Source organism: Myotis davidii, unplaced genomic scaffold (assembly GCF_000327345.1).
Source record: "Myotis davidii unplaced genomic scaffold, ASM32734v1 scaffold760, whole genome shotgun sequence".
NCBI classification, from domain to species: domain Eukaryota; kingdom Metazoa; phylum Chordata; class Mammalia; order Chiroptera; family Vespertilionidae; genus Myotis; species Myotis davidii.
Genome location: NW_006292088.1, coordinates 48,361 through 58,961, shown reverse-complemented (window position 1 = coordinate 58,961; position 10,601 = coordinate 48,361). Strand labels below are relative to the sequence as shown.

The window sequence follows — 10,601 nt, the reverse complement described above, 5'->3', positions numbered from 1 at the left end:
GAACTAATAAGCAAAATAGAGACAGACCCATAGCTAGAGAGCAGACTGACAGCTTTGGGGGGGGGGATGTTGGGAGGCTGGGGGTGGTGGTGGAGGAATTGAGCCAATAAAAAGATAAAAAACTTATGGACAGGGACAACAGTGTGATGATTGTGGGGGTTGAGCTGGGGAAAGGTGGTGGAGGGTATAGGGGGGATAAATGGTGATGGAAGGAGACTTGACTTGGGGTGGTGAATACAATCCTACAATTAGAATTGTGCACCTGAAATTTGTATAATTTTGTTAACCAGTGTCATCTCACGAAATTCAATAGAAGGGGGGAAAAGGAAGCTCTTACATTAAAAAGGGGGGGTGGGGTTAGAATTTATATCTAGGTGGCCTGTTTTATTGGCTCTTCAGAGTTAAAGCAAATCAAATGAGCTATTAAAAGCCCATGAGTTAAGATTCTACTTCTTCATTAATCTTCATCCCTGCTCCTTGAATTATAGTACTCCCACTACAGGATATATTTAATCTCATCTCCTAAATGAATTTTTAAAATTCACCTAGAAGCAACTATATATAAATATCCATGATGAAAATGCATGTATAGTACTTTGGATATCTATGGAGAAAACTAATTATAATTTGCCTGAAGTGTTTTTAAATATTTTAGAACATAAAAGTTGAGCTTAAAAAAATCTATCATATAGGTAGACTTCACTGTCAAATAGTTGAAATTGTGCATTTAGAAAAGGCCAGAGAACAGTAAGTACTCTGAAAAAAAGATTGTTTTGTTTTCCTTAAAGTCCATATCTCACAGATTTCCTAAAATGTGGTTCTTAACGCAAGAGTAAATAAGATTGATTTCTACAAATGCCTATGATGTATAGGCAGAGAGAATCATACATCATATAGGACTCTTGGAAACTTGCTCAACTTTCTTAGCAGTGGGAGACTTAATGACCATGGTCTCTCAAAATAAATGCATCAAATTAATACAGTTATTAACTAAATCCTATAAATTGAACAATAAGCTAGATGTATGAAATTGGAGAACTCTGTGAATTACTGATGGCAAAGTAAACTGGTAACATAATTGTTCATGTCAAACTTTTAGGGAAGTGGCCAGACTAGGTACATTATTAGTGAGTATAGGAGTCAGGAGACCTGACTTGTAACTCCAGCTCTGTCATTTGCTCTGTATGACTTTGTGAAGTCACTTCACCTCTGTGGGCTTCAGATTTCCAATCTGTAAAGTGTAGTTGGACTATATATTTATAAGGTCCCTTCTGTCTCTTAAAATTTTATTAATTGTGTAAAAACATCTGCCTTCATCTTGCTAGCATGACAGTGAAAGTCATGATGGCATTCAACTTCAAAAAGACTTTAAGAAAATATTTAGGAAATTAGAGAGCTTTATTACCTAATGTTTTTATTCTTTCTGGCAACAAGAAACTCATTTTGTTCAGCCTCATCAATAGTTTCCTCTCTTCTATGAATTATGCATGCTTTATGAAGAAATGTGGAAAGCTAATTTTCCCCCGGTTTCTTGTTTTGTGTGGATAAATGATCCTCTCAGGATTTCCATGTTAATAACAACTTCCCATTGACAAACCACTCATCATAAAATTTTTCTTCTACTGTAACTACAGCTTGAGACAAAACAAAATAAAGAAACACTTGGTATGCTTGCTTCAGAGAAGTGAAGGAGACAGGGCCAAAAGCTACATCAACTATAAAAACTCTGTACCAATACACATTTGGAAGTACTCGACTAGTACTAAAAAGCAGACTACCAGCAAAATAGCTTTTGCTTTTGCTTCAATAATTATCATATGGCTATAAGAAAATAGTCTACCTTCATTTCACTTGATTTCTTGTCATGGCTCTTATGCTTGGTAATTCTCCATTGAACACAAGGGAAAAAGGACACATTTGAAAGTCGCAGACAGCTGGTTTGTGATTTTGTGCTGAAGAAGAAAATACTTTGAAATTACATTATACAGCAAAGAAACCTAATTACACTTTCCATTTCTAGTCTTTCTCTTCTGAGAGGAAGGGTTTAGATTGCTTCCTTAACTAGACTTATATTAAATTCTGCAGTGGTTTATATCAAGTACTATTCCTGGATAATCTTTTCGTAAGTGTGAGGTCTTTGGAAAGGAAGGTACTGAAGCTAGGACTTTGGGGCTGTTGAGAGAAGTTCACTAAAACTCCCTTAAGCTTGATTTGGAATACATTCCCATATCACATGGATGAGCACAGATTAAAAATATTTTTTGAAATATGCAAGGCTGTTGATAGTGTGGAGAAAGTGGTATTTGAATTCACTATAATAGATTCCTAGTGTCATTTCTGGAAGAAGTTTGATGGTATATGTAAAAAAAAGCCTTCAAAATGTGCACATTTTTTATATATTAATGCTTCTAGGAATTTTTCTTAGAGAAAAATATGGTACAGGTTGAAATGATGTTTACTATAATGTTATTTGTAGTTGTGAAAAACCTAATGTTTTCAACAAATGCCGGGACAACTGAATATCCACATGCAAATGATGAAGTTGGACTCAAACTCACTCCATATACAAAAATTAACTCAAAATGGATCAATGGCATAAATATTAAGAGCTGAAACCATTAAATTCTTAGGGGAAAATATGACCTTTGACTTAGCAATGAATTCTTAGATATAGCACCAAAAGCATGAGCAACAAAAGAAAAATGATAAATTGGACTTTATCAAAATTAAGAACTTTTGTGCATTGAAGGACATTAACAAGACAGTGAAAGGACAATCTATAAAATGAGAAAAATATTTGTAAATCATATCTGATAAGGGTTTAATCCAGAATATATAAAGTACTCCTATAACTCAGCAAAAAAGATAAGCAATTCAATTAAAATATGGGCAAAGAAAAAAATAAAATAAAATATGGCAAAGAACTTTATGAATAGATATTTCTCCAAAGAAGATATACAACTGTCCATGAAAAGATGTTCCACAATATTAGTCATTAGAGCAATGCAAATTAAAACTAGAAAGATAACACTTTATACCCACTAGGATGGCTACAAAATAAAAGATAGATAATAACAAGTTTTGGTGAGGATATGGAGAAATAAGACCCATGTACATTGCTGGTTAGAATGTAAAATGATGCAGTGACAGTGAAAAACAGTTTGGCAGTTCCTCAAAGTATTAAACAGAATTACCATGTGATTAAACATTCCACTCTTTGAAAACAAGAACTCAGTTAATGGTATGTCAATGTTCCTTGGTGCATCAACTTCTATCACCAGATGAAAGGATAAAAATGTGGTCTATCCATACAATCAACCCGGGGCAGTGCCCCAACCCCCGGATCGGCCCTGCCATGTGCGACCCAGGGCGGCGCCCCAATCCCCGGATCGGCCCTGCTGTGTGCGTGACCCAGGGAGGTGGGGCAGGCACTGAGGGATCAGGCCTGCCACCTGGGGAGCGGGCCTAAGCCAGCAGGTGGTTATCTCCCAAGGGATCCCAGACTGGGATAGGGCACAAGTGGGGCTGAGGGACACCCTCCCACCCCCTTCTCCCACCCCCAGTGCACAAACTTTTGTGCATTGGGCCTCTAGTTTAGCTATAAAAGGGAATAAAGTTCTGTTACCTGATGCAACATGGATGAGCCTTGAAAACATATGCTAAGTGAAATAAGTCAGACACAAAAGGACAAACATCACAACTCCACTTAAATGAGATATTAAGAATAGACAAAGTCAGCCCTAGCCAGTTTGACTCAGTGGATAGAGTATCGGCCTGCAGAGCAAAGGGTCTCAGGTTTGATTCTGGTCAAGGGCACTTACCTCAATTGCAGGCTCCTCCCCGGTCCAGGCCCTGGTAGGGGTACATGCAGGAGGCAACCAATCAATGTGTTTCTCTCACATCAATATTTCTCTCTGTCTTTCCCTCTCTCTTCCACTCTCTCTAAAAATCAATGGAAAAATATCCTCTGGTGAGGATTTAAAAAAAAAAAAAAAACACGGAAGAATAGACAAAGTCATAGAGATAGAAAGTAGGTTACAAGTTACCAGGGGCTGGTGGGAGGGAAAGTTACAGAGTTTTTGTTGGGATGATGTAAAGGTTTTGGAAATAGTGGGGATGGTTGAATAATATTGTGAATATAATTATTGTATACTTAAAAGTGGCTAAAATGTGAGCTTTATGTTAAAAAAAAAACACACTCTCTAACACTAAAGTATAAGGTAAGGCATAATTTCTCAGAGTGATTTAGAAAATGTAAATAAGTGTCCTGAAGAATTAAAGGAGGAGGAGGCCACAGGCAATCTATGGTCAAGTAGGTTTGGGAAACTCAGTTAAACTTGTTTCTTTAACATTGTGAAAACCCAAAATGGGAATATGGTATGGGACATTTTAAAACTGTTTAACCAAAGTTCTCTTTTTTGAGGGTCATCTTACAGGATTGCTGTAATGTAGAATACCCTTTGGGAAACATTAAGTTAAACAGATTACAGTACATTCATTCCATAGAAATCTCTGCACCCATTAAGAATGATGACACAGTCATATATCACTTGACATGGAAGGATGTTTACACTATATTGTAAAGTTAAAAAACAGTGTGATTAATGGGATCTCATTTTTGTTTTTAAAAATTATATAATGTGTGTGTGTGTGTGTGTGTGTGTGTATATGTATATATGTAGATATATATATATTATATATATGTATATATATATATAATTGATAAATAGCAGACAGTCTGTAAAGCTATATGCCAAAATATTCAAGTCTTTGGGAGGTGGGAAGATGGATGATTTTATTTTCATTTGCTTTTCTCTTTGTATTTTCAGATTTTTCAACATGGATATCTGTTACTTGTATAATCAAGAAATAATAGAATTTAAAATAAATATGTTATAGGAAGTAGTTATTATGTAAGGGAAGGGATGAGAAGATCAGAACTCCCTTATCACTGTTGGACTCTTTACTTACTTCTGTTTGAATTTTCAATGAGGGAAAGTCAAAGAGCCTTTCAACTATTAGAGAGTTCTACTCACTCAAAAATTCCTTCTGATATTGAATGAAAATCTACCTTTTATCCATTGGTCCTAATTTGTCATTGGGAATGCCATAAAATAAGCAAAATCCATTTCCTCTCCCATAGATATAGACTTTTGAATATTTGCCAACAGCTACAATGTCTCCACAAATCTTTTCTATGTTTCCATTCTAGTCTTTTTTTTTTCTATGAGATGGTTTCCAGACATTATTAGCATCATGGCCATTGGCCTCCAATCATTTTCCAGTTTTTCAATATCCTTCAAGCATGGAACCCAGAAATGACCACAGCACTCCACACTCTTTTTTACATCTCATCAGTTCCTAAAAATTGTGATTTAATCAGATTCCTCTGATTAGAAGAGTAATTTCAGAATATTTCCCACTTCAGTGTGCCTATGCCCTGAATTCTAGCCTAAGATTATATATGCGATAGACTCAATTATATATTTCCCTCATCTTTTAATTTCTAAAGCTATATAGATGAATAAAATATTCCACATCAATTCCTTATCTTCTGCATTTATTAAAACCTTAGTAGAGCCCTAGCCAGTTTGACTCAGTGGATAGAGAATTGGCCTGTGGACCAAAGAGTCCCAGGTTCAATTCCAGTCAAGGGCACGTACCTCGGTTGCAGGCTCCTCCCTGGCCTGGGCCCTGGTTGGGACTCATGCAGGAGGCAACCAATCAATGTGTTGCTTTCACATCAATGTTTCTCTCTGTCTTCCCCTTTCTCTTCCATCCTCTCTAAAAGATCATTGGAAAAATATCCTCGGGTGAAGATTAACAAAAAAAAACACAACAAAAAACACAACAGAAACCCTTAGCATAATGCTCTCCAGTTCCATCCATGCTGTTGAAAATGGTAAGAATTCCTTCTTTTTTACCACAGCATAGTATTCCAGTGTGTAGATGTACCACAGTGTTTAAACCACTCATCTGCATATGAGCCTAACCAATGGACACAGATAACAGGGGGGTGAGGGCATGAGTTGGGGGGTTGGGGGCAAAGGGGAGATAAGGACATATATGTAATACCTTAATCAATCAATAAAATAAAACTTTAGTAGAACTTTTTACCAAACACGTAAAAGAGAATGAGAGAGCTTCCATTCTGATAGGGAAGGCAAGGGAATCCCTGCAGTCTGGCCAAGAAATCTGAAGTCCCTCTTGTCCTTTAACATTTTCTACTTTTTGTTCCAGTTATTGGTACCATGTTTTAGACAGTCGAACTGCCTCCAGATTGATTGGCCTCTCTATTGCAAGGCACTTCACAAGATGACAGTGACAGGTGATGTAGAATACATTTCTTGTCCTTGATCTGATCACAGTTCTGATCAACCTAGCATATACATTGGTCTTCTTTCCAGCCTAATGAATCCTTTGCCTTTAATTCCTTTTGTCATTCCTCAAACATGGTAGGCACTATTTAAAAGAGCCTGGTGCCCAACTGGTGTGGCTCAGTGGTTGAGCATCGACCTATGTACCAAGAAGGTCACGGTTCGATTCTTGGTCAGGGCACATGCCTGGGTTGCAGTCTCCATCCCCAGTAGAGGGCATGCTGGAGGCAGACAATCAATGATTCTCATAAGTGATGTTTCTATCTCTCTCCCTCTCTGAAATCAATAAAAACATTTTAAAAATAAAAATAAAAGAGCCTGGTAAACTGTATATTCCAGCTCCATATAGCATCAAACCCAATGCCTTCCACCAGGCATATATGCCTGTCTGCTTAGTTTTTTTCAAGAGAATAGTTTTCTGATTGGAGGGACTGCATCTTGGTACACAGTTTTCATAGAATGCTTCATATACTTGCTAAGCAAAAATAACTTTAAATCTTCAATTTTAAAAAAACATATATTATTATTGATTTCAGAGAGGAAGGGAGAGGGAGAGAGAGATAGAGACATCAATAATGAGAGAGAGTCATTGATGGGCTGCCTCCTGCACACCCCACACTGGGAATCGAGCCCACAACTTGGGCATGTGCCCTTGACAAGAATTGAACCCAGACCCTTCAGCCCATAGGCTCTATCCACTGAGCCAAACCAGCTAGGGTTAAATCTTCAACTTTTGAAGAGTTTTACATTTATGCTATTTTAAAAATCAACTTTATTAAGATAGATATAGATTAGATATAGATTATAGATATAGATATAGATATAGACATAGATTTTTTTTGGTTAATCCTTACCTGAGGATATTTTTCCATTGATCTTTTAGAGAGACTGGGACAGAGCAGGAAAGACCGAGAAAAATTGATGTGAGAGAAACATATCAATTGGTTGCCTCCAGCATTCACCCCTACCAGGACCCGGGCCAGGGAGAAGCCTGCAACCAAGGTAAGTGCCCTTGACCGGAATGGAACCCAGGCCCCTTTGGTCCACAGGGTAATGCTCTATTCACTAAGCCAGTGGTCGGCAAACTCATTAGTCAACAGAGCCAAATATCAACAGTACAACAATTGAAATTTCTTTTGAGAGCCAAATTTTTTAAACTTAAACTATATAGGTAGGTACATTGTTATTAATTTAATTCGGGTACTCCTAAGCCTTAGGAAGAGCCACACTCAAGGGGCCAAAGAGCCGCATGTGGCTCGCGAGCCAGTTTGCCGACCACTGCACTAAGCCAAACCAGCTAGGGCAGATGAGGATATTTAAAAAATGATATAGACCCCTTCCATTACCACAGAAAATGTCCACTGCCCCTTTGTAGTTAATGTTGTTCATCCCCACTGCTGGCTCCAGGTTACACTGATTTCCTTTTCCTTATCACTATACAGAGGTGGGCAAAAGTAGGTTTACAGTTGTTTGTATGGAAAAAAAACATGCAGGTTATGATTATAATGATGTAAGAATAAACTCTGTGTTTTATATACTCACAACTGTAAACCTACTTTTGACCAGTTCTGTAGATTAGCTTTCTCTTTTACAGAAATTCTAGAGGCCCAGTGCATGAAATTCGTGCACTGAGGCGGGGGCGGTCCCTCGGCCCAGCCTGTGCCCTCTTACAGTCTGGGACCCCTCGGGGGATGTCCGCCTCCCCAGGGATTGGGCCTAAGCCAGCATTCAGACATCCCTCTCACAGTCTGGGGCTCTTTCAGTCTGGGACCCCTAGCTCCTTACTGCTCGCCTGCAGTGGAGGCAGGAGAGACTACCGCCACTGCCGCTGCACTCATCAGCTGTGAGCTCAGCTTCTGGCTGAGTGGCGCCCCCCCTGTGGGAACACACTGACCACCAAAGGGCAGCTCCTGCATTGAGCATCTGCCCCCTGGCAGTCAGTGCACATCATAGCGACCAGTTGTTCGTTGATCATTCTGCTGTTTGGTTGATTTGCATATTAGGGTTTTATTATATAGGATATATATATGTAATCATACAATATATACTCTTTTGTGTCTTGTTGCTTTTGATTAGAATGTCCTTGAGATCAATCCATGTTGCTTCCTATATCTGTAGTTCATCAGTTTTTATTGCTGAATTGTATTTTATTGTAATATATTGCACAATTTGTTTATTCTTTTGCCTTTTGGTGGACATTTGGGTTTCCAACTGGGGACTATTATGAATAAAGTTGTTATGAATATTTGTGTTTAAGCTTTTGTGGGATGTGTGTTGTCATTTCTCTTTAGTAAATAGCTAGTAAAATTACTATATTATATGGTGAATGCATGTTTAACTTTATAAGAAATTGCCAGCCTGTTTTCCAAAGTGATTTTACCATTTTATATTCCCACCAGCAATGCATGTTCATTTATGTAGTTCACATACACTAGTTTATTTAAACAATGTTTTGAATTTGAGAGCCTATATTTCAAAAAGATTTGTTGTGTTAAATGTTGCTTGAGATAAGAAAGCAATGAATGAGGAAATATATTTAAACATGTTTATTTTATAAAATAATATTTATCAGATTATATTTGTTTTTGAAGAATTGACTTTATGTGTCCTGGGTTTGGGTATTTGGTCAAATGTAATTATTTGTTACTGTTTAAAATGATCAGCCAAAGTGCATACTTCCTTAGAAAGATAATTCTATTTGATTTAGAAAATAAACTGACCTGACTTTCTCCAGAGGCTCCTAAAATTCTTAGGAATAGCTTCATATGGCTTCTCACTTCTTTTAGTTAATTTTAAGATAAACTCATAGATAAATCATACTCAGTTAAGGAGAAGCTATGTGCATGTAACCTCCCAAACTACCTCACTTCCTGGCAGGAAAAGAGTCTGAGTTCATACATATTTGCCAGTGCCCTGATGTTAGAGACTGTGGGTACCTGGAAAGCTGTGACATATGGTATCAGCCTTTGGATACTGATGACAAGAAAGAAATTTTAAAAAATACAAAAGGAAACAAAACAGTGGGTGTACTTTGTCTGTATCGCTATACCCAAGATCCAAGGTTTTGTAGAACACGTTACCAAAGCAACAAGTTTTGCTAATATCACTTTACCAAATAGTAACTCCAGCATAAATGCCAGCATGTCTGAGTCTAGGACTTCTCAAATGTTGGGCAAGAGAAGGAAGTGCTTTGTGTACTAGAAAATGTGGTGTTGCCTTCACCAGGCTATCAACTAAAGGATGTCTCCTTTCCTAAACTGTGTAAACCAGGGGTAGTATGCTTGCCTTTGAGGATTTCTATCCCATTATAGATGGTCTGCACCAAACAGATCCAATACTGTTTTCCTCTATGACATAGCACCCACATAACACATTATATTTATGGGCTATGTGGGGTCATTGGGCAATGCCTGCTCTGCACCAGAGATGCTAACTCCTTCTGCTCCTAGATTTTTTTTGTTTCCATGAGAAGTTTCCTTTAGTCTCCAATTTTCTCTAAGCTATTTAAAATATTATTTACTCTACAAGGGCTCATCTTCCCTTTATAAATCAAATATTGAAGGACAGCACTGGTGTTCACAATCCAGGGTTACTATATTAAATTGAACTTTTCTTGTTTGTAAGCCTTTCAGGGAACCTGGGTTCATCTGTGTGACTTTGTGGAATTCTTATTATTCAGTGTTAATTGAAACCAGGGAAAGACATATTTCTAGATCAAACGTCTTCAGTTGAGTGGTCCAAAGTCCCATGTTATTTTCTTTAATGAAAATGACTTTTTAAAATATATCTATTTATTTCAGAAAAGAACGGACAGGGAGAAGGAGATAGAAACATCAATGATGAGAGACAGTCATTGATCGGCTGCTTCCTGAATGAACCCACAACCCAGGCACGTGCTCTGACCAGGAATCGAGCCATGACCTTCTGGTTCATAGGTCGATGCTCAACCATTGTGCCATGATGGCCGGGCAAAATGATTTGTTTTTGTTATTTGGTGTTTTTTTTTTTTTAAAGAAACAAAGCACACTTCTCAGGAAGTTGAATAGCAGTAGTATGCTTTGAGAGACTAAGCACATTAACAGAGCCTAGGCACTATCTCTCTAGCGATGTATTATTTGCTGTACTTTATTTTGCTTCTTTCCCCCAAGGGACTTGAATTAGAGATAACTGAAGTTGATATAGTTTGTCTTTCATTTCTTCCTACCTTGCTTTCTTGTGTCTTTC

The 10,601-nt window shown here is 37.7% G+C and overlaps 1 protein-coding gene and 1 long non-coding RNA gene across 3 annotated transcripts in view; one reads left to right on the top strand and one right to left on the bottom strand.

Moving 5' to 3' along the window:
* Nucleotides 1–1,836: 1,836 nt before the first annotated feature.
* Nucleotides 1,837–10,601, bottom strand: part of MOSPD1 (motile sperm domain containing 1) — a 52,751-nt gene continuing 43,986 nt past the window's right edge. Inside the window, exon 8 of one of the 2 annotated variants that reach the window (XR_001514120.1) lies at nucleotides 1,837–1,952. The gene's annotated coding sequence lies outside the window, so the exon portion shown is untranslated. The remainder of the gene's footprint in view (nucleotides 1,953–10,601) is intronic. The other variant, XR_001514119.1, reaches the window with a different exon arrangement.
* LOC102752276 overlaps nucleotides 7,340–10,601 on the top strand; it is a 12,131-nt gene continuing 8,869 nt past the window's right edge. The window contains exon 1 of the long non-coding RNA XR_001514121.1: nucleotides 7,340–7,379. This is a non-coding gene — a long non-coding RNA (uncharacterized LOC102752276). The remainder of the gene's footprint in view (nucleotides 7,380–10,601) is intronic.